General features: G+C 41.9%; 2 protein-coding genes across 2 annotated transcripts in view; one reads left to right on the top strand and one right to left on the bottom strand.

Annotated features, from left to right (window-relative positions):
• The window catches only part of pcxb (pyruvate carboxylase b), a 345,950-nt gene that overhangs the window by 94,827 nt on the left and 227,991 nt on the right, over window positions 1-23,132 (bottom strand). The gene's annotated exons all lie outside the window — the stretch shown is intronic.
• Window positions 11,400-23,132, top strand: part of LOC126404556 (leucine-rich repeat and fibronectin type-III domain-containing protein 4) — a 38,716-nt gene continuing 26,983 nt past the window's right edge. The window contains exon 1 of the mRNA XM_050067844.1: window positions 11,400-11,531. The gene's annotated coding sequence lies outside the window, so the exon portion shown is untranslated. The remainder of the gene's footprint in view (window positions 11,532-23,132) is intronic.

Below are 23,132 nucleotides of genomic sequence, written 5' to 3'. Positions count from 1 at the left end.
AACAGGTGCTTGTGGAATGGTTTTGGCTCACTAGCACAAGCACAGATAACCCTGCTGGTTTCAGTGTTTGGATAGAGTGGATCGAAAAGTAACATGTGACATGAAGTGATATTAGATGTGAGAGAAGGATGATTAACGTATGATGATTCTTCTCATATTTAATTTCTATAATCTAGTTTCAATTCACCAACTCACCATCTGTGTCGTCAATTTCCACTGTCTCCAAGACGTTCAAACGCATGTGTCAGAGTTTACAAACAAGTGGACTTAAACTTAAGGTCCTGTTGTGTGTGAGTATACAACACTTATAAACGAGGACTCTGGTCGAGTATCATCACAACAGCAGGCTAAAATAGGTTAGAAATCAGATCAAATGTTTTGGTAAGCAGTTACAAAGCAAATACAGCTGTAACACAAAGGTAAATATGAAAAATTGGATTACATAATTCATAGACAATTAGGTTAGATTTCTTTTTACAGTTAATAAATACCTTCTGACCATTCTCCCCAATACAGCAGCCAACTTTTTATTGTGCACTTTATACAAATAAAGGCCAAATTATGCAGCTAACTACACTGGATTATTTTCAGTAAAAAATGTCCTTTCAGAGTTACCAGGTTCTGCTAATATCTTTCTTCTTAGTTAATTCTTCTATTGAATTAATACAACATCTGCTATACATGTAATAACTACCTCAGGGTTACTTTAGGTGACAGGCGACATGGGCACACAAAGCAGGATTCACAGAGGCACATGTTGCTTATTAGAGATCAAAGTAAAGCAGCGTTATCACATTCAATTCAACCAGTTTCCATTTAGCATCAAAGTAATGCATCTCATCTAATGTGCTCTCTGCACTGATGACTACTGTCAGAAGTGAAAAGGTGATTCATCCATGCCGCACTAATAGATATTGAGCAACGATGGCTGGACTCCTATTTAAAAAGCTAACGGTGATTCATCCATGCCGCACTAATAGATATTGAGCAATGATCACTGGACTCGTATTTAAAAAGCTAACCAATATAGAAATGTTGACTCAACCAACAAGACCATATTTAATCCTTCCCTTCCATCTATGGCTCAGCATGACGCCTTAAATCCTAAAACATCTCTATTTTCAGGGACCAGGGGAGCCCAGAACACCACATGACTAATATCCGCCTCTTATTTACAGAATGTACTATTACTGTCAAGATTTTCTCCGCACAGAACATCATGCATTATTTATTTGAATATATTTATAGCCTTATCATGGCTGCCTGTGATTTTCTACGCAGTATTTATAGGTTTTCACATCTGATCAGGACGCCTGCTCCTCCTCCTACTACTCTGTGTGCGCTCTTATCATGAGGCAGTGTGTACAGCTCATATGCGCTGACCGTGGTGCTGAAATGGCCGCTCTATTTAATGACGGTCCAGTGCGTCGTGCCAGTAAGCTATGCCAGTGAGCAACAGAGAGGCTCTGGCACACCTAAACTGAAAGCAGTCATTTATTAATGTTATTAGTTACACCTGCATTTAACAAGTCAAAAATGTCCCACTGTGAGAAAGGTCTATTAGCTATGTTTACTCGCGCAGCCCATAATCCAATCATAATGCGATTAAAGTAGTAATGTGACTGAGGTGGAGCCCATGAAAACAACACGCTCTGATTCTGTTAATGCAATTATTCTCATAGTTAGAATAAGCTTAATAACAGCAAGTGAGGTGCTATTTTAGATGCATTATTTAAGGGCATTTTAGTCATGTAAACACCTTAATCCAGCTATGACTCTCTGCTGGAGTTTTAACAGCAATTTTGCAACACATGGCACTCCAACTGCTTGATGACACATGCCAGGGATGTCAGCTGGTGAGACACTTGACTCCGCTCTTCCACTGCATTGTCTTGAGGAGCAATCTCTAGGCTACAAACAAACTTTTCGGTGCTCCGTGTGCAATTTACAATGACAGAGTGGCACATCTTTCTTTGGGGAAAACATCTCAGTATGCTGGATAATGTTAAAAGAACAACCCCAAGCAGAGTTTTGCTGCAGTGTTCAAACAAAGATAGCCAGGGTGAACCATAGCATTATGATGACAGGGGAAAAAAACACGGTGCATTGTAGCATAGAAACAGGGTTATTATTGGAACAGTTTAATATGCAGTCCATAAAAGAATCATTGGACTAGTTCTTCGCGCTGATTATAAGCTATAATCTGATAATTATATGCATGTAAATTTGTCAATGTACTCTGCTTCTTTTTGTGATACACACACAGACACACATCCCTGCATTTCTAACAGAACTAATGCCAAGAAACTGCTGCTTATTTCAGGGGGAAACAATCAACAAAATCTAATTTGCAATCTTTTCATTTGCACCTCCCAGCTTTGTATTTCAACATTTAACAGCCTTTTTTTTCTGCACAGCCCATTGCCTTTCTGTACAGACCCATTTGTGTAACCCCACACACACAAAAAAAGTTTTATTAGTTGCTTTTTATCCATTGTTTGTTATTTGCACTGTAAATTCCAGCAGCACATAATGCATTAAAGCAACTTACGCTTGGAAACGTTCAGCTTGCATGTTTGATTCTTTTCCTCTAACCAACATATCCCTGAAGTCATTTCAGCCCAGTGTCTTTGCATCTGAGTGTATTTGTCAAGGTTTTACACTTAAAGCAATACAGACAAATGAAATCCAGCGTGTTTTTGTCGTACTTCATTGACTGCTGCCGATAGCTGGCAAAACGGTCTGCCAGCAGTAACCGGGAAATCATTTGGAGACACTATTACTAATGCAGAGGAAAGAAATAAAAGCACAGTGACGTGCAAATGGCTTCAAGAGCAAAATTAGAAGGCGGGGTTGTGTGGCTGTTGTGTGTGTGACTGTGTGAGTCTGTCCTTGTCTCTCATTATCGCTAGATTGAGACAAATAGAGGGGGATCTGCCCTTCGATCTAAACCTCCACACCATTTACCCCTGACATCACAGCTGAGCAAGTGCGGGTCTGTGTGTGTGTGTGTGTTCTTTCATTTAGCCTTGCAAGAGGTGTGTGTCTAACTGTGCCGGCTGTGTCCTGATTTGTTTGATATTACCGTGTGCGCAATCATGCAATCATGCCAGTCTCTGAGTGAGTGTTTACGTTCAATCATGCTCTGTGTGTGTGTGTGTGAGTGTTGTGTGTTGCTTGCAAAGAGATGCGAAATGTATGTTCCATGTGTGTCCATCTGTGAAGTTCATGTGTGGGGGTGTGTGTGTGAATGGAAGCATTCGATACACTGATGAAAATGGGTGACTTGTATGTGTGCACAGGTGCTAACTGAGTACATTTGTTATTGTTATATTTAGCCACTGTGTTACACAAACTCAGTGACTCATTTGCACAAGAAAAAAAAAAATCACTCACTTGATGACAAACCAGCCAAATGACAGACAGACATTAAGTGGAGGAGAGGAGTAATTGTAGCTCAACGAAAAGATACAAATTCCTCAAAATCTCAACCATCTAGTGAAAAAAGTGTCCTCTCTGTTCCTCTCTCACACACACATATGCACACACACACATATACATTCTTGCTGCTGGCAAGGACATGTTCTTCCGCTGCACACTTTTCTGTACTACCTGTCTGCTTTCTGCTTGTTGCAACATTCAGAAAAATACAACTTCAGCTGTTTTCTTTCCAGTCTTAAAAGTAAAGTAAAATGTGGCCAAGGAATCTGTTAAGTATTCCCACAGTTGACTCCAGCACAATGGATTTAAAATGAGGCAATGACTATGAGACTAAAAGGTGCCCTGTGGACTCTTCTGTAAACAAACAACAGTTACGTTTACATTCACTGTTACCAAAGTGTGTTGTGTGTATCCTCGAGGTCTAACAAATGTTTTGGATACATTTCCTTACTCATAGAACATTTGCAAAGCAGATTTATAGGTATACTGCATAGTTTACATCCACGTTTCTTTGCCTTTGCCAGCATGTGGCTGCATTACTGCCACCTGTGGATCAGTGGAATAGCTTGGAAACATTAGCAGGACTGTAAGTCGGGTCAAATGCATGCTCCTGCATGCGCAAGAGACAAGCAAAACTAGCACCCTCTCATGGAAAAACTGCTCCATAGCACTACCAGAGGTTACAAATACTCCTAGAGAATATTTTGAGGTAGCTGGACCTCAGCTTGGTGTTTGAGTGTTCACATCCAAGCAGCAACCTCCGAGGCTTAGAGATGAAGTCAATGGGGGAAGTACCTGAAACTGCAGTTCATCAAATGGCCACTAGAGGCTGGCTCCAAAACAAAGTATATCTCCATAGACACTCATATTAAAATGCCCAACCTTACAGAAGAAATAAACATATTTATAGCCTGGTACCAAAAACAGTTTTGGTCTCTTTAGTTAATTTTAGTAGTTACGACAACCCTAACCCTCACTCCCCCGCAACTCCACCTTCTTGTGCTAATATAGTGATTTCTGGCTCCAAAAATTCAAGATGGCAACAGGCAAAATGCCAAACTCAAAGCCCCAAAATGGGAGTCCACAAACCAAGCTATGTCCATTATTTCAAACAGTCTATGTTCACATCTAGTATACTATTCACATCTCTTCTGAAAAGACAACTGAAGCCTCATGGTCATTATTGCATTCATTTCCAGTGTACTGGAGTATAGAGAAAAACAGTGTGAATGTCCAAATACTGAGGGTCATACTAAAGCCTGATTATGTTAAAGAAACATATGGATATCTAAGATACCATGTGGTGTAAACTCACTTCAAAGCAGATTCAGTTATCAAAACAAATGCCATCTGCTGAAGTGTTAGCATGCACCTAAATGAGCCACATAAATACTTGACTTCGAGATATTTCCAGATATTTTGTTGACCACTGAACCAATTTGCAATATATATAAAAAAAAAAAAAAGGAGTGGATGGATCCGCTCAGCTCGGGGTCAGTAGGCCGACTCCCCTGCAACAGTTTTCACTTTGAGGGCTAATTTGGCCTGACCGAACCAGAACAGGTCTGCCCTCCTTCTGATTAAGTGCAGAATTACTCAGAATGAACTAAAAAAGATCCTGCCAATCTCTCTGCTTAGTTCTCAGTCCTAGGGAGACTAAAAAAGACCTTTCCCTGTGCGCTTGACTTTAACACGATTGATCTGTGCTCACAGGAAGTGTTCTAAGGGCACAAAATCTTTGACATTCGCCCTTCAGATTCATGGCTGCTTGCATTTCATAAAAATGTAATCATATCCACAAGTAAACTGACTGTGAGTTGCCCTGTATTAAAGTGGTGGATACATTCCTTATAACTAACAAGCCAGTCAGTAATGAGATTTTCTCCTGACTGGTGAACTCACTTCATCCATCACCCAGCAGTAGGTCGTGTTAGTTTATTTCATTCAGCAAGGTCACTTTCCCTGATGAGAGGACTGGGTGCCAAACCACTAGAGGTTTGATTAATTGAAAATCAACGAGCCATAAAGCAGCACGCAGTAAACGGGATACGTTCGGGGTGAAATGATATATCAAACTTCTCCTTGCTGGACCTTGCTTTGAGGGAGGTCTGGCTTACTAGGTTAAAAATACACTGGCCCACAGCTGGACAAAAAAAATGAGTTAGAGTAAAGAGGGGAAAGCAAAGGATAAAAATAAATTCAAGAAAGAAACATGGAGATGCGTGAAAGTGGGATGAGAGGGAAATACTTCAAAGGTAAGGATAGACGAGGAGGGGCACGGATTGATAAATATTTAGAAGATCAACAATTGAATGAAGGACAAAAACGAGTGCAAATTGTGATACATGAAAAACCAATTCATCCATAACACAACCAAATCTCTTTTTCAACCATCTTCCATTCCCATCATTCTGATGCTTCATCTCCAGTGTGTGATTTTGTTGACGAAACGGACCTGCACTTGCATGAATGTTGGAAACGACTTAATTCCAGCATCCAATATCTTCAACGTTAGAGGTTCTGCCTCAGTAATAGGACACACACTGACGCACACGCTAGCACCCACAGCCAGTATCCATTAAACGCCTATTTCCAGCAGCCATCAGCACGCGGTGGGGAAATCAAGCGCTCGACCACCGTTTGAAGTCGTATCAGCTACACTTGTTCCTATCACCATGCTATCGTTCCATCCACTCCTCCCTTCTATCCCCCACTAACCCCTCTCTTCCTCACTTATCTCCCTTACGCCCCAGAGATCCTCGGCCTCCTCTCTCTTCTCTACCTCTCTTTCCTCACATCATGTGCTCACTCTCTCTTAATCATCCGTCTTTGCTCCCCCTCTCATCCCCGTCTGACCCAGAGTTGCTTGAGGCGCTGAGAGCGCCGCTTCCCCTTGTCATACCAGCCGACTTTTATCTCCTGCTCTTCCTCCATCTCTCCTTCCTCTGACTCTCCCCCAGCTCTCCATCTGTGCAGAACATGTACTTGGATCCTTCACTTAAGCAAAAGTAGTAAACTCAATGTGTAAAAATACTCTTACAGGTAAAGGTCTGCACTAAAAATGTTACTTGGGTAAAAGTAAAGTATTATCACAAAATGTACTTAAAGTATTAGAAGTACAATTATGGAATGTGCAGAATGGCCTTTTGATGAGGGTTAAAGTATTATACATTAACAGGTTTTTATAATTGATGCATATTTGATCACTTTGTGTGTGACACAACGACGATGCCTTTATTTATGACTTACTCGACATAAACTCTTTCTCTCATAGTGGAGCACAGGTCATCCCTTTAATTTGTTATTGAACCCTTTATTGTTTATTTTTCTTATTGTCGACAATTTCCATGAAAAGACCAAAACCAGCCAGGCTTTTGTCTGTTTCTCAATGCTTATGCTTTGTTTTGCTGCACGAATCCCCAAGCCATTTTGGCTCTACGACAGATATAAATCTTTAAAAACTGTTCCAAAAGTTTTATTTTCATTTATTTATTTATATTTTAAAAGGCTCAGTAATATCCCCCACACAAAAACCTAAACAGCAGGCACAGTAGTTTTGGCAAATGTTACTCAAACAGGAGTATTGACAGTGTATAGTAGTGTGTGTAGCAAACTGTGTATTTATAAGGAACAATTTTCAACTGCACATTCAAAGCAACAGTTTGCCCCAAAAGAAAGTAGTTCCCACATGAAACTGCTCACAACCAGGTCTGTGGATAATTTGGAGTCAATGGGTCATGATTTCTGGAAAGAGATGTTGCTGGTGAGTTTTTCAAATGTATTTTTTTGGCACTTTGAGCACCACAGGCAGAGTGCCATCAACAATTAATGCAAATTCAGCCAATCTCCATGAATTCTGTGCGACCTTGTAGTTTTGTCCAGTCACCTCAACTTTACAGCAAATTTGACTGTTTAAACAGGTAAAATCTAATTTCAGTGTAGAGCTGAGTGAAGTGTATGGCTTCGCTAAGCACCTTTCTGTCTCTGTGTTTATAATGAGACTACTGCTATGGGATCGGACCTCTGTGCCTGGTACACAGTCAGAACACACAGTGACAGGGCTAACTGTTAGCATCACACAGCTAATATCACCCAACGATTATTAACAGATTTACCATTTCAGTGTCCGTGTGAGATTAGTAGTTTGGTGCTGGATGTTAATCACAGCTGCGAGGTTTCTGTCCAAGTTGCAACATATAATGAGTAGTGATGACATTACATTGTGCTGTGTTAGCTTGTGCTAACCAGGCAGAGAGAGCAGGAGGTGAGTAGCTTACGAAGACTGTCCTTCAGCGCTATGTTGAATGGCAGCAACAGCTGATGGGCAATCATCAGCTGCTACCTTCAACCAAAGTCACATATAGATTCCAATTCTGTGGGAAACACTGAATGCTCATAATAATAAGCTCAGAGTCTGTGATAACATCACAACTGTTTTTGCAACTTTCACTTGCCTCTGCAATTTCACTACAAAAAACCCCTCTGAACATCACAACATGCATTGCAACTGCAGAAAACCTATCATGAAATCAGCCATTCTAGGCTGCAAAAATCCAAAAAATAGTCCTCAAAATAATGCAAGCTCTGATTGTATTGGAGAGAAGGCAGATGTTTCTAAAGCCAGTACCTCCAACACTCAGCAACTCACACCAAAACAATCTGGATTCATAAAAAGCACTACAGGTAAGAGGAAAAATATAACAAGTATTTTTGATTTGGGGGTGATTTGTTAGTTTAATCCACATTTGGTGTGCTACTGAGTATTGACAGCACCAGGACAGTGTATGTGGGACATTAAATAAACCCCATATCATTGTAGTCACCCAGTGCAATGTTGTAGCTCACTGATGTGTTTTCAATAGTTTTCTGGAATACAGTAATGATACAGAGGAATAAAGCAGATCAGGTGCTGACTACAACGGCAGTACTTCTTAAGTGGAAGGAGGTTATTGTTTGTTTTGGTGTTTTTATGGGATTTGTCGACAATAACAAACACACAGAATATTACCATACCTATGCTTTAATGTACAGTATAAGCTGTGTTGTCATTTTAAGCTGTGTTGTCATTTTAAAGCTGGTCATGGTGGAGCTACAACTATATACTGTTGGATAGTAAATCTACAACAAAAAGCACAATATTTGTATAGTAAACATCTGCACAAATTAAACATTTTCAAGTAAGATCAAAGAACCTCAAAACTGGACTCAAGTGGAGTACTTGAGTAAATTTACTCTGTTACTTTCAATAACTTCCCTCCATATTCTTTACTACCCTCTCCCTCTGTTTCATCCTTCCCTCCTCACCTCCCCTTTTCCTTCTCCTACAGGATTCCATCTGTCTTCTTTTCTTTCCTTCTTCCTCCACCCCTCTCCTCCACCTCTCTCTCTCTCTGTCTCTCTCTCTCTTGCGTGCGCTCGCTCTCTCTCTTTCTCTCTCAGTCCGTTGCTTGCTGCTGCCGGAGCCAGATCACGGTCCTCTCTTCTGCTCCTCCTTGGGAATCACACACACTTTTCCACCCGATAAGGACTAAGAAAGCCAAAAGACTCCGGGAAAAAGCAAGAGGATAAAATGGATAGATGAAGTGAAGTGACTGCGCGGAGGCAGGACAAGTAAAGGAAAAAAAAAAAAAGATGAAGAAAACCCTCCCTGAAGGAAAGAGGAGATTTCTAAAAATACAAGGCAGCTTACTCCCTGCATTCTGTTTTTTTTTTCTCTCGCTCTCCCTTCTTTTTTTGCAGTGTCCCCTCCTTCATTCAGTACCTGTTCTGTGGGATTAACATGACTTAAAATTCAATCAGCCTACAGCCTGACGGAAGAGAGACAGAGGAGGCAGACAGAGCGCTGCAGCTGTCGAGACCGAGTGAGGGGACGACCAGCGGGAGGAGAGAGAGAGAGGGAAAGAGAGAGGGGGATAGACAGTGCGAGATAGAGATAGAGAGGAGAGAGAGGAGAGAGAGAGAGAGAGATGGGTGTTTTTCCACGGAGCTGAGATAGAGAGAGAACCGCGGAGACAGGGAGATGTGACGGTTCCAGGAGTCGCGGTGGAATGATTCGGAAAACAAGGTTAGTAATTCCACCTTTTCATCTAGCACAGAGCAAAAAGCGGGAAAAGACATGATGAAAGAACCAGAAAAAGACTAGAAAAAATGGATAAAAGACACCAACTAGCTGTACGGTGCTTTTGAAGTGGCAAAGTCTACACTGGAGGAGGAGAAGCAGATAAACAGCAATGAAAAGGGGAAAAAAATAAAGGATTTTCAATTGAATTCGTGAAGAAAATAAATCCGACAGAGAGGCTGCACATATGTAGCTGCTGCACTAATGTACATACACACACTCTGAGGAACACTCCGACAAAGAAACACACACAAACAGAGTGAGTGCACAGCTTTAGAGCAAGATAATGAGATTGTCTTCTTAAAGGTGTCGGCTTTTGGAGTTTGATTGACAGGCCAGAGAGTGGAGAGGAGGAGGCAGACTTCTGAACTGTCTGACATTCATGGCGCTGATCAATAGCCCAGTTGTTTCATTAGAGTGTGTATATGTGTGTGTGTGTGTGTGTGTGTGTGTGTGTGTGTGAGAGAGAGAGACTGAGTGAGAGAGGGATGCAGAGGCTGCGTGTGCTTGCAGGAGAGTATCACTGCATGACTACTTAGTGGATGTGTGCGTGGTGGTGGTGGCGACGGTGGTGGTGGTGGTGTGTGTTCAAGCATGCGTGAATGCACTGCATGACTGTGTGTGTGCATGTGCTCCTGAGTGTGTTTGTGTGAGCAAGAACAAGCCAGCGCAGCCTGCTGAGAGGCATTAAGAGGGTCTCAGAACTATTGATTCTCTCTGACAGACAGGTGTGAGGCGGAGGGGGGCAGAGAGGAAAAATATTCGGGGTGGCAAAGTGGGGAAGGTGGGTTTAAAGAAACCATATGGGAGGAGTGAATGATCGACGGCACAAGTCGTGGGAAGGGGGATGGATGTGGATATCTGGGGGGGAGGAGAAGGTCAGGAGGGTGGAGGAGAGAAAGAACGATGAGACAAAAAAGTGAAAATGGACTCAATCCAATGTTTGTGTGATTTATGTGAGTGCACACACGGAGGGTAAAGACAGCATTAATGGAACACATGTAGGGTGCACACAGTTCATTCTCTTCACACTCTACTATGTTTCTCTTTTGCAGGTCTCTAAGCAGCCCTCCATCTCTCCGGCTTACTCCCAAACCTCCACTCTCTGCACCGCCCTCCAAGGTCATCAATGAACAAGTAATTCAATGTGGGAGAACAAACGCGGATCACACCGCGTAGAGTGCAGAGAGCCCCAGTGACACACCCTGGAAATCACTCCGGGAAGTGGGGGATGAGAGAAAGCGGAGGGGGGGGGGACTGAATGTGTAAAAGAATGAAGCAATAGAAGACAGCCACAGAGCCAGATGAACAAATAAGACGCAATGGGGATGTATGAGTGAGGGGGGAGGAATAGAAAAGGAGAGAGGGAGCGAGAGAAGGTGGGGAGGAAGGAGGAGGAGGAAGGGGGTGAGGAGGGGAGGTGAAGATCGCTACTGACTCCAGGATTCCTATTCTCTGTTGACTGAACTGCTCCACATATAGAGAGAAGTTGAATACGGCCATGAGGAAATCATATGAAAACACCATAAATAGGATTTCAAGCGAAGTGGATTCTTGGATTTCTTCTCAAACTGAGGTCTCTATTTCGGAATACCACACCAGGATTGAGCGAGTAATTCAGGATTTTCCAGGTTTTCTTCATCTATAGAAGCCTAAGAGGATATTGTGGGATTGGAATTTCTGCAACTCTCTGGTTTTCTGACACTGACCTACATCCGCCTCCTTTTGATGTGTGTGGGGGCATCTGTGTGTGAAGGGGAGTAGGACAGGTTTCAGCACAAACACACAATAAGCCCCCCCCAATCCTTCCCCACCTCCCCCCACTGGCCCACCACGAGGAGAAACACCTGGGGCGAGATCTGTGCTTAACACTCACACACATACACACAAACACAAACAAACACACACACACACATAAACCTGGATAACATGTGGAGCTGATTTGGATTATAGAGCCGCACAGACGGAAAAGGTAACGTTCATGCAGTTTCAAATACACACACACTCTGACAGACACACACAAAAACTGTTGGCATATATTGGCCCGGTAAAGGTGAACTCATGTTTGCATGGTTAGCTCTCTTGTGCTGAATCATTGAGCACATCAATGCGGTGAACACCAGCACTCACTGGACAGGGAACTCGGTGTTCTCTCACACACACACACAAACACACACTCAGGCCTATAAATAATGAACAGATGAGCATTCATAACAACAAATACACGAGAGGCAAAGGTCAGAGTAGAATACACACTCAACTCCCCCACATGGCATGGATGATTGTATGCTTTTCTTTTCTTATCCTTCTATTTTAATCCTCCAAGTCCCGCCTCTGTTATTTTTTGCTCTACATACCCCTACCACACTGAGAATCTCTCTCTTTCTGTGTGTGTTTCTGTGTGTGAGTGTCAGCCAGCTGTCCTGTATCAGATTACTCGCTAGGTGCGTTTTAGCTTGGCTTTCATCACCTTGCCTTTATGTAATCTCACCTGGCGTGTCGTGTGTGCGTCTGTGTGTGTATCATGGTAAGAGTGTGTGGATGCTGGGCTGAGAGTGTTCGTGTTGTGGTGGTCTAACCTCCCTTAGTTGGAGGCTTTTTACGTAAGCTGTGTCTGAGCGCGGGCACACATACACAGATTTGGCACACTGACACAGGAGATCAGACTGACTGAGTGGATATATGGGAGGATAAGAGGGCGATGAGAAAGAAATGGAGATGGGAGGAGAGAGAAAGTGCAAGAGGGAGGGAGATGGGAAGGGGAAGGGTGGGCACTAGGGGCACTGAGGACTAAGAGAGGTCAGATTAAAGGATTGCAGTAAGGAGAGGAGAAGTGAGAAACAGTGACTGACTTCTTCAAGTGACAAGGAAACGAGCCCGGAAAAAAGTAGATCAGAAAAGAAGGAGTGAAATGATGAGGGGCTCCTGGCAGCTGAGAAAGACAAATGGATTGATGAAGAGGAGAGTATAATAGAAAAGATTAAGACAAAGTGTTTCAGGAGCAGGAAATGACATTAAGAAGAAAATAAAAGCCTGAAGAGTTGATTGATTAAATCATAAGTGAGATAAACATGAAGTCTTTAAGAGTGATGAATGACAAGATAATAAAAAAAGGTTAAAAAGAGGCACAGTCAGGCTAAAATGATAAATTAATGGCGATTTACCGTAGGGAGATAAAAATAGAAAGATGGATGAGAAAGAAATAATTAGAAGTGACAGATGGCCATCATTATGGAGCCTTCCACTGTTATACCATTGGCTACAATTAGTCTTACATGACCCCAAAAAGTCTGTAAAAGATCACTAACACCCGTAATGAGCTATTTAGAGATATAACTACAAGGGGAATATGGTGTACCATGGGGCTTTTCCATGTAATAGACGTGCCAATTATGAAGCACGACTTGGGGGAAAAATGAAATTCTACCTTTGAGGAACACTAATTACCATGGAAACAAAAGAGATTCGTCTTAAAAACAAAACCCCACATGTGGAACTATTTTTATGAACAATAAGTGTTATGAATAACTCAGACAGGACTCATTGTTTGCTCTGTTGATTGTTTGCAGCAATTTTGACTCTTGCTTTGAACAGGGCAGCTCTTATTCTGAAAAGATGATAACTAAATCTTTTTTTGTAAGTCTAACAAAGAGGCCTTTTGATATCCATTAACCAAATCATAATTCTATAATTGGATTTGCTCTCCTGCTAGTGATAGTCATAAGAATACGGAGCAGGTAAGTGTCATGTGGTTCAGACAGTGAAATAGAGGCAGAATAAAAGAATGTTCTATGAATTATCTTGTCAATGCTCGGTGTGGCTCGTTGTTACCACGGGTGTCCGTCACTCTGAGGCTACGCTAAGGGAGATGCATGAACAGATGGGATGCTCACTGTTCAAAGTAGGAGCCTTGCCAACACGAGCAGACTGGCAAGTGAATGAAGGAAGAGAGAAAAAAATGTCAGGCAATGTACCACTTATTGAAAGGGAGTAAAAAAAAAAAAAAAAAAAAAGCAGATCAATGAATTTACTAGGTCACTCCTCCTTTAGTCATTGTGACTATGCCAGTCAAACTTTCAGTTCACACATGGCACCTATGCAGCTTACAGGGAGCTAATTTACCAATGAAATTCTTACATTTTAAACAATGGGTCCTTGATTTAGACAGAAGTAGACAAAAGCAGGGTTCGCATTTCTAGCCAGCAACCGCTGATTTTAAACTCTAACAACTGACAATGGCATTTTTGATGAGCTAGCAAGCTAATTGAGCTAATGTTAGCACCTTGAGTTGGTTGAAACGTGGTCTCAAGCTGACTTTCTAGTGTTTGTAGCTGTTTTGTTTACAGATAGAATCCTGCAAAAGGACTTTTCATTTGCACTTGATGATTATGTACATGATCTCTGGCTAACAGACTAAGTTGAGCAAATTGTTCTCACATGCAGCTCTAAACGTTACCCTAAACTTTATTAGGACAGGATGTTAGCTGAGCTTTTTTTTTAAAACAACAAAAAACTGTATCGTGCAATGCTGCTAGCCTTGGAAGTAAAGCTGGGTTAGGTCACTACTAACTGTAAAAAGCTAGTTTGTCTGACATACTAGCTTTCATGGTTTACTTTAAAGCAGACAAACACATCGTCTAATCCATTTCTTACACTTTTGCACTTGTATTTTTTGTTTGTTTAGAGTTTAAAAAACAATATGATGCATACCAATACACACAGCTTCCATGCAGAGAACTAGCTGTTGGTGGGAAGGCTTGATCATGGTCAATTAAGGAATAAAAAGTCACAAGGGAGGTGATAACAGGGATATAATTACATGAAACAGAGAAGGACAGATGCATAAAAAGACATCAAATATGATGATGAATGATGGATGTAGGATGTCACACACCCCTCTGTTTCAACCAGCTTTCAATCAAGGCGAGAAGTGGAAGATTTGAAACCCTGAAACAAGGGAGACGTGGTCAATGTCAGGAAGGTGGCACTTGATGGATGAACGGATGGACGAGTGAATGACAAATGGCTGAGGGAGAGAAGTGAAAGGCTGGGCTGTTAAGGAAGGGAGGGAGGATCAAAGGATGAGACATCAGGCTGCTGTCAACAGCTGAGAAAACGGGTGGTAGATGATGGACGGAGAGGTATGGAACGATAGCGTGATGAAGAGGAGTAATTACAAGACTGGCTGTTTAAGATAGGGAGGAACACTCAGAGGATGGAGAGAGACTGAGTAATGAAGAATGAAAAGCCGAGTGATGACACTTGAGAGGTAGATGATAAGAGGGGGTGGGGATAAGGGAATAGAGGAATAACAATGTCTGATAAAGAAAACTACGCTAATAAAGCACAGACATACTGAGGACGAGGGATGGGTGGATAGAGAGATGGAGGGGAGGATGAATGAATGGAATTAAACTGTAATGTGTTAGAGTGATGAGTAATTAGACTGTTAGCAGTCAAACATAGTAGGAAAGAGGGACGGGAGAGGAATAAAAAGTAAAAGGATGGAAGACGAACATGATGAGAGGAGAGATAAAGAGTTTGTCACAGACAGGACGAGTGACTAAGAGGCTGCCCAGTCAGAGGTGGAAGCAACAAGCAGGAGCGTAGTACAGAAGTAAAGGAAGGATAGAAGGATGAGAGGATGAGTAATTAAACTGTTGACAGTCTGTTTAGGCACAGCAGGCGCCTGATGAGCAGAACAAACTGTAACCACGGCAACCGCTGGAGACAGACGGAGGGATGGTTTTGGGGAGGGAGGGGAAATGGGGGAGAGCCAAATGTGAAATTGTGTGACTAGGGGGGAGACACAAGTGGGAAATGAGGGATGAAAGAGAGCATGAAGAAGAAAAGAGGGATGAGTGGAGGATATGAAAGATGAAGGTATCTGTAGGTTTAGGAAATATCTTGAACCAATACTGATTTAAGGACCCATGAGCCTTTGCAGGGAATTTCACAAAATCAGGATTAGAAAGTTAGCCACATATCTGTGAAAGATTATTCCACTCTCTCGGTAACGCTGATATAAATCTATAAAACTAAATTTGAATGTCACGTTAAGAAATACTTGGCTGTGCAGACTGGGAATCACTAACAAAATTTCACAGAGCACTTATTAAAGTTATCAGGCTAACTGGCTAATCCTGCTTTGTGGAAAAGCCCTCGAGATGGAGAAGGAAAAGAGGGCATGGATTTACACACATACGCTAAACTTCAAGGTGTTCAATCCCATCAGAAAAAGTGCTCACCAACAGCTATGTGCCCCATCCAAGCGAAAGCTACAACCTATTCAGCTCTGCAAGATGAAATGGATTTAGTTTAACCTTCATGGAGAAGCAGATGGGTGGCATTTATCACACTAAGGCTGCAACTACTAATTAGCTTCATTATTAATTTATCTGTTGATTGCTTGTCCTGGGTCAATAGAGTAACTCTGAGTCAATAAAATGTCAGAAAATCATGAAAAATAATATTTGTGGCGGCACGGTGGTACAGTGGTTAGCATTGTTGCCTCACAGCAAGTGGATTCCTGGTTCAAACGAAGTCAGCATGACTTGTCTTCGGGTTCTCCGGTTTCCTCCCACAATCCAAAGACATGCACATCAGGTGAACTGGTGACTTTAAATTGGCTACAGGTGTGAGTGTGAGTGTGAATGGTTGTCTGTCTCTATGTGTAAGCCCTATGTTAGATGGGATAGGTTCCAGCCCCCTGCGACCCCTAACACTATAAGCAATTACTGAAGATGAATGAATGGATTAACAGGCCTACACCCACAGATATTTAGTTTGTAATTACGAACTGTCGAAGCAGCAAATCCTTCTATCAGAGAGACTGAAAACAGGAAATATTCAGCTGATAGTAGCAGCAGTTTCACACTAAGACAAATAAAATATGTCAAGTAATCTGTCAGGTTCACTAACTGATATTAAGTTGCCATTTTTTCTCTATGATTGATTGACTGATTACAGAGATCAAAAAGACATTTGACGGTAATCTGAGTTTCTTTTAGACAGTTGCGTCACATAAAACCTTCAGCTGTGAGTTTCTGAACATTTTCAAGACTGCTAAACCCATCAGCTTACAAAGACGGTTTGTAAGAGCACCCGCTATGCATGTTGGCAACACCTCTCAGACAGCTGCATACGAGCATACTAGCAAACTCACAGGTGTTCGTCTGCATTACAACTATGCTCAACAGATGCGGTAGGTTGTAGATGCTCAAGTGAATCATGATGCAGAATGCAGCGTGGGTGATGACTGTCAGAAGAACACCAGCTCGTACTTAGACGGCAACACATATAGTCTAAGTCTGACAGCGAAGCATGGAGCGGTTTCTGCCTGTATCAGCACCGCTAAGCATTAGAATATGAGACGCAGTAATAAACAAACTCAGGGGAAACCAGTTTCCCCTGCAGGCTCATTGCAACGCAGTGTTGTTTCGCCTTTATTAGTGTCTCACATCAGGGAGAAAAAGCTCTTTGTGGTGAGTTACAGTGCAGTTTGTGATTCATTATGGCTGAGGGTAGCCTCTGTGATCAAACATGCTTGATACTAACAGGCCTCAACCAAGTAATCATCAAAAATCCTTCAAACCACACGCCACCTCTTATCCCCTGACTGCCCAACATCCGCCTGTTTCAGACAGGGGGGGGAGATAGGGCGATGAACACAAGGGCGAAGCAGGAAATAGAAAGGAACAGGAAGACAGAGGAAGACAGATAGTTTGTATATGTTTGCAGCATTAATCAATACATCCATCACTATGATTCAGAGGCCTGGTTGGCATGTCACTGACCCACTGTGCTGGATGCAGAGCACTGATTGGGTAATTGTTCTTTTACTCAGGATTTCCCCTTAGAAAGCTAGGAGCCCTGCTGAATCATCAATCTGCCACTTGCACATATAAACACACGCACACACACACCGATCTTTTTTTTCCACCATGCTGCATCCTGTCATGTCAGCCAATCAGGGTCCATATAATTGACGCCGCAGGGTTTCTGATTGGGCGGGGGATGTTGACAGCTCAGAAGGGGTGTGTTTTGTGTGTCGCCTGTCGACTGGTGTTTGTGGAGGATTGGCAATTTTTTGTTGATTAGCTTCAGCTATGTAAACATACACAGGTGCACAGAACACACACAATCATCCACTGGAAATAAGGCAGGGTTGCAGGTTGCAGGAAAGGGCTGATATGAAAGATTGAAGAGGGACAAGATAGGATTGAGAGACAGCGAGGAGATGAGGTAATGAGAAACATATGGAGAGAAAGAAATTATCTTTGTGTGTGGATAAAAAGGTTGAGCTGGAAAGACAGAGAGAGGACGAGGAGGAAGGGATGAGAGAAACAGAAGGGATGAACAGAGGAGGAGAGGCACAGAGAAAACTGCAAGCGCATTATGTTCAGGGTGAGTGGCAGGTCAGTTATTTTGCAACACTTGTGATAATGTGTGTCATGCAAAGGCAAATTTGTGGGTGCAAGCAGAACCGCATTAAGTATCTGTATGTCTGCAAGTTTGAGGGTGACAACGCGTGTGAAGAAAATGAGGATTAGAAAATGAGGGAGTTCAAGCTGAAGAGTTTCTCTTGGGTGACCCGTCGATGACTGCAAACACCAACACACACAGCTACCACCCCTTCACATACAATTGACGCAAACCCTAAAGCACTGAACTGCAGAAGAATATCTAGTGAGACTGGACTCAAATAGATTAGATGCTTCATACTCCAAGTGTTTGGAACTGGGCCCAAACCCGCAGGCTATGGCAGTATCACATTTAACGGGACAGGAGCATAATTACAAAATTTAAGCAGCATTCATTTTCCAATCAGACACAGTTTGAAATGGGCTGGTGCAGACAGTGGGACAGACTCCAAACACTTACAGGTGGGATTGACGTGAATGGGACCAATTCCATAGCTATTTTCTTTCAAGTCTGACTAGTCAACACGACTCTGTAATAACCTGCAGATTTACAGTATAGCAGTATACAAGTTCGGTCTCTTCCAACCTCTACTATCTCATGAGGGAAATATCAAGCTCTTTAGCTGTTAAATGCTCCATTATGTTCCCCAGCTAGTGGCTAACTGTGTCTGAGACTTTCAGAGCTTTTTCGCTGAAAACTGCTGCCTGCTGTAGCCAAAAATGTTGCTCTGTAAAAAAGCTCTGTAAAGCAGATGGAAGGTGCAGATTCAGGTGATAACTCTGTAGGATCGTCATTACGAGTGACCCCTTTCCCATTTTCATTTGATATTGTTGTAAAAATACTGATTATAGCCACTTAAAAAAGAAAACCATGCGTGTACAGTACATCCAGGGTGCCAAACCATACAGATGCCAAGATTAATTTTGCTACCACACTCGGCACAATATGGAATCTGCATCAAAAGACGAGCATGTGGCAAAAACAAAGACTGTCAGCTATTAATTACAGGCTTTATCAGCCCCCATCTTAAACCATGTTACTGTGCAATTTAATCAGATGCAACTGTGCCATTGCCATCTGGAGTAAAAGAGCATCAAAACAGAGCAGTATTGAGCTGCCTCACTGGCACCAATATGACAGCGATCCACCAATGAAAAATGATTCCTCTCCAAGTAAAAAGGCGGTGTATGGCAGTGTTACAGTGCTGCCAGAGCTTCTTTTTTCAGCTCTTTATGTCCCTCATTTGCTCAGCTCTTCCCGTCATTTTGGCTGCTCAACTGTATCCATCTGACTATTATAGATGTATAGAATAAAACTACAGTTTACAAAGGGGCTTTAGAAACAGATAATGCTGAGATCCCACTTTGCAGTCACAGTGACATTGAAGCATTACAAGGTACCTTCCCGGTGAAAGAAAAGGCACAAACAACACCAGCCTGTGCCAGCGTACTTCAATAAATACGGATACATATACTGATCTGAGCAGGTAAAGACGAGGTAGTGGATAAAACTTCAAAATTCAAACAAGAGCTTCATAACAGATCATGTAAGGACTGCTCCCTGGCACGATATGAGCCAACGAAGTGCCAAAGAAAATCATTGTCACCTCTGCTGTTTGCCAATTCAATTTACCTCCCAGAAAATTTGATCCCCAAGCTGTGCAGTCGTGCAGGCTTTCCAAAGGGAGGAAACAAAATTACAAAAAAAAAAAAAACAGCGAGGAGGGGGAAATTGGCTACCACAGATATAACACAACACTGTTACCAGAACTGCTTAGAAAAGTTTTTGAGCTGTTTGGTCATAGAGTTGGTGGAACATGCTTTTAAGATGCAAAAGCCTACTTTATTTTCTTAGTAGTTAGATGGGGTTTTAAGCTTTTGTACAACGGATCTCATGAGTTGTATAAGGTTTTCATTATGTTTTAACTTCATGATGATAACTACTGATGCAGTGCCCAGATAAATATCAGAAATTCGCTCATGACTATGCAACAAGGGAAAACCAACAGAGCCTTTATCTGGCTGCAATTACACACTTGGTCTCCACTGATACAGATATTATTTGCAAGAAAATAGAAAGTTGACAACTACTTGACAGCAAATATGGTACTCTACTGTAGCACTGGTGACCTCCTAGTCCCCAAATTATTTGAGACGAATGGAGGTGGCGTACCAGTGGACACAGAACCCCCAACTAGCAGAACAAAAGTGAGTGGTGACTTCAAAATTTTACTCTACTCATAAGGCAGACGAAAGCAAGGCCTACTTAATGCTCTGGTTCACTACTTGAGATTTTCTTGTCCACCATTGCACAAGTCTTCAAGGTTCACCAGTTCACAGCCAGTGGTAAATCAGAGCAGTGCGTTAACTCTGCCTCCTGGTTTTTCAGAACAGCAAGCACTTTTGCAGTCTTGCATTTCTACACATCAGAGAGAGCAGGTCTGGCCTCTAAAAACACGTATACTTCAAAAGAGTCCAAGGTAATATTGGTTTCTCAACTTTGACTTTTTAAACTTTAATTTCTAACAGAGCTTTCGAAGTTCATTAAAGACTGGGTTGCTTATCTGCGCGAAGTAGATGCGAAGTGTGGCAGCCTTTAAAAAGCCGAACTTTAAAGCCCCCACCAATATTATTACGTTTAACTCCCAACTGTAGAGTGGCTTGCGTCCTCTGAAGTGTTGCCATGTTAAAAGATTATAGATACTTTTAAGAACTTCTTATAAGATAAGGTGCGGTAGCCAAAAGCACTTTGCTACAATTTCACTCAGCTCTGATGAAACGCTCATGTCTCCGAAAGTCAATTTTCTGGACGTAAAGAGTGAACGTTTGATTTTCAGACTGCTGCAGAAAATCGCCAAAAACTGGAGCTTTTATAGTCTTCATGCAAGAGCTGTGAAATGTGCATCAGTGAGACAAAAACAAGGTCTTTATATAAGCATTTAATTCCTAAACTGATGCAGAAGTGGAAGTTTTCCAAAGGTGTAAAAAAACCTAAACCAAACAAAAACATTAAAAAATCTGACTGTGCAATGTTCCAGGAATAGAAACAATTATCAAAATCTTCCAAATAGGATGGATTCCAACAGGATTTAGTCAGGGAGGGTGGTGCATACAGATGGGTATACACATGCTGATACACAGACACTTGCTCTCCACACACACAGATACACAAGCTGTTTCTTTTTCTCTCTCAAAAACAACATAGAGGTTTGGGAGGAATTAGTTGAGTGGAGTATTTCAGAAGAACTGTATTATTTTGGATCCCCGCCGTGAGGAGACTGCAGTCCTTTTATTTTAAAGAGAATGCACTTCAGTTCTTTTCTCTGATTTCCCATTTCTCTTCCCTCACTCCTGCTATTTACCTCAGGGGTTCTGTAAGCTTTTTCCATCAATACCCCCTACCTATACGGCTGGAAAAAAACAGATGACTGTACAGATTGAAAAAGAACTACACGTCAAGCACTTAATGACTGACATTTGTAGATTTTTCCCTTTTTTGAGAGGCACAAACTCGACAAAAAGACTAGGATTATATGGTACTTGTGTCTGAAAGCTTCTGTACTTCATACTTCTCACTAAAACGTGACTACTAAAGCCTCAGACCCAAAACAGACATGACTGAATCATTTTCTTTTTGATTTTTGTCCATCTTTGTAATGTTACATGGAGAAAAAGTACATAAAAAAATTGGCGACTGGTCAGTAGGGCTGGGTAAGGAACACATACTTCTTTGGTATTGATCTAAAAAGAGCTCGATCGACAAAACCTGTATTGTTGTGTATGTCAGCTCAGTGTTTTGGTTACAGTTTATGTAAAGGAAAAGTGTTTATGCTCTTGGCCAACATAACATTGCCCATCAATATCTGGCTTAAAAAACTATGACGTATTACCTGGGCTTTAGACCAGAATATGTCCGAAGCACCTACTATCGAAAACTATCAAGTATCATTATCATTTTTGTGATTGTACTTGGATATTAGCAGATTTTTGGATATGCAGAAATATTGTAAAGCTGACCTTTTCAAGAAGGTGGCTGAAGGAATGAAAAAGAGAGACTGTGTTCAAACACGGTAGAACAGGTTCGTCACTTGTGGTAAAAATCCTATGTTGACGGAAAGAAGTAAAATGGCATAAGCGACTCAAGCCCTTCCAATTTTCCATACTTTGACGAGATAAATGACATGGCATGTTAATCTGAGCATGTAAACAGCTTAGTTGGAATACTGTCTTTTTCAGAATAAGAACAAAAAATTGAATATTTTGTGTGTGTAAACATAGTCACTGTTAAAAGACACCCTACCACGCTGATAAGAGAGAAACATCTTAATCCAGCTCTGTTACAGCTTCTCATTATCTCACACTTAACTCTTGCTTTTAATTTCTGACCTCTGATAGAAGTTTAATGCCTAAATAAAATTTTTTAGACCATTATGATGGCCAATAAAGTTTCAGCCTTGTGTTATATGTCCCCAGCCGATCCTTTACAACTTAACTGCCATTCTCTTGACCAGTGACCTCTTTCCTCCTCCTCTCACTCTTTCCCTCGTCACCTTTTCACTCCCATCCTTCAACCATGCCCCCCCCCTCTCTCTCTGCTGTCTACCTGCTTCTCCCACCACCGTGATGATGACGCCTTACAAACTCAGTTTTAACACAGCTCTCCCTTTCCCTAATCAAATCCACTCGTCCCTCCTTCATCCCTCTCTCTGACAGTGATGGATGGCGGCCTTCACCCGTTTATCGCCTTTACATATTTCTCTGCCCATCCGCTTAACGACACACATTCATACACACTGACTCTTCATCCCTCTTTCTTTCCGTCTTCCTCAAACTTCCTTTTTTCCCACTCATTCTCAGCTCCTCGCACTGGGTTTTATTCCCCTCATATATTACACCCCCCACCCACCTCCACCATCTTGTGCACCCTTCTCCCATTTTCTTCTCTTCCTCCTCTTGCTGTATTTCATGCAGTTAGCCTCTTTCTGTGTCCCTATTTATTGTCCGTTTCCATATCCAACATTGTACCCCTCTTCCTGTGCTTTCTATACATTCTGGGTGACTGAAGAGGACAGGATACGACAGAGGAATGACAGTGGAGTGATAGTATCAAAAGGATGAGTGGGCTTACAGTACACACGACTGCCGCACGA

Source organism: Epinephelus moara, chromosome 17, assembly GCF_006386435.1.
Source record: "Epinephelus moara isolate mb chromosome 17, YSFRI_EMoa_1.0, whole genome shotgun sequence".
NCBI lineage: Eukaryota > Metazoa > Chordata > Actinopteri > Perciformes > Serranidae > Epinephelus > Epinephelus moara.
This window is presented reverse-complemented; position numbering and strand designations above follow the sequence as displayed.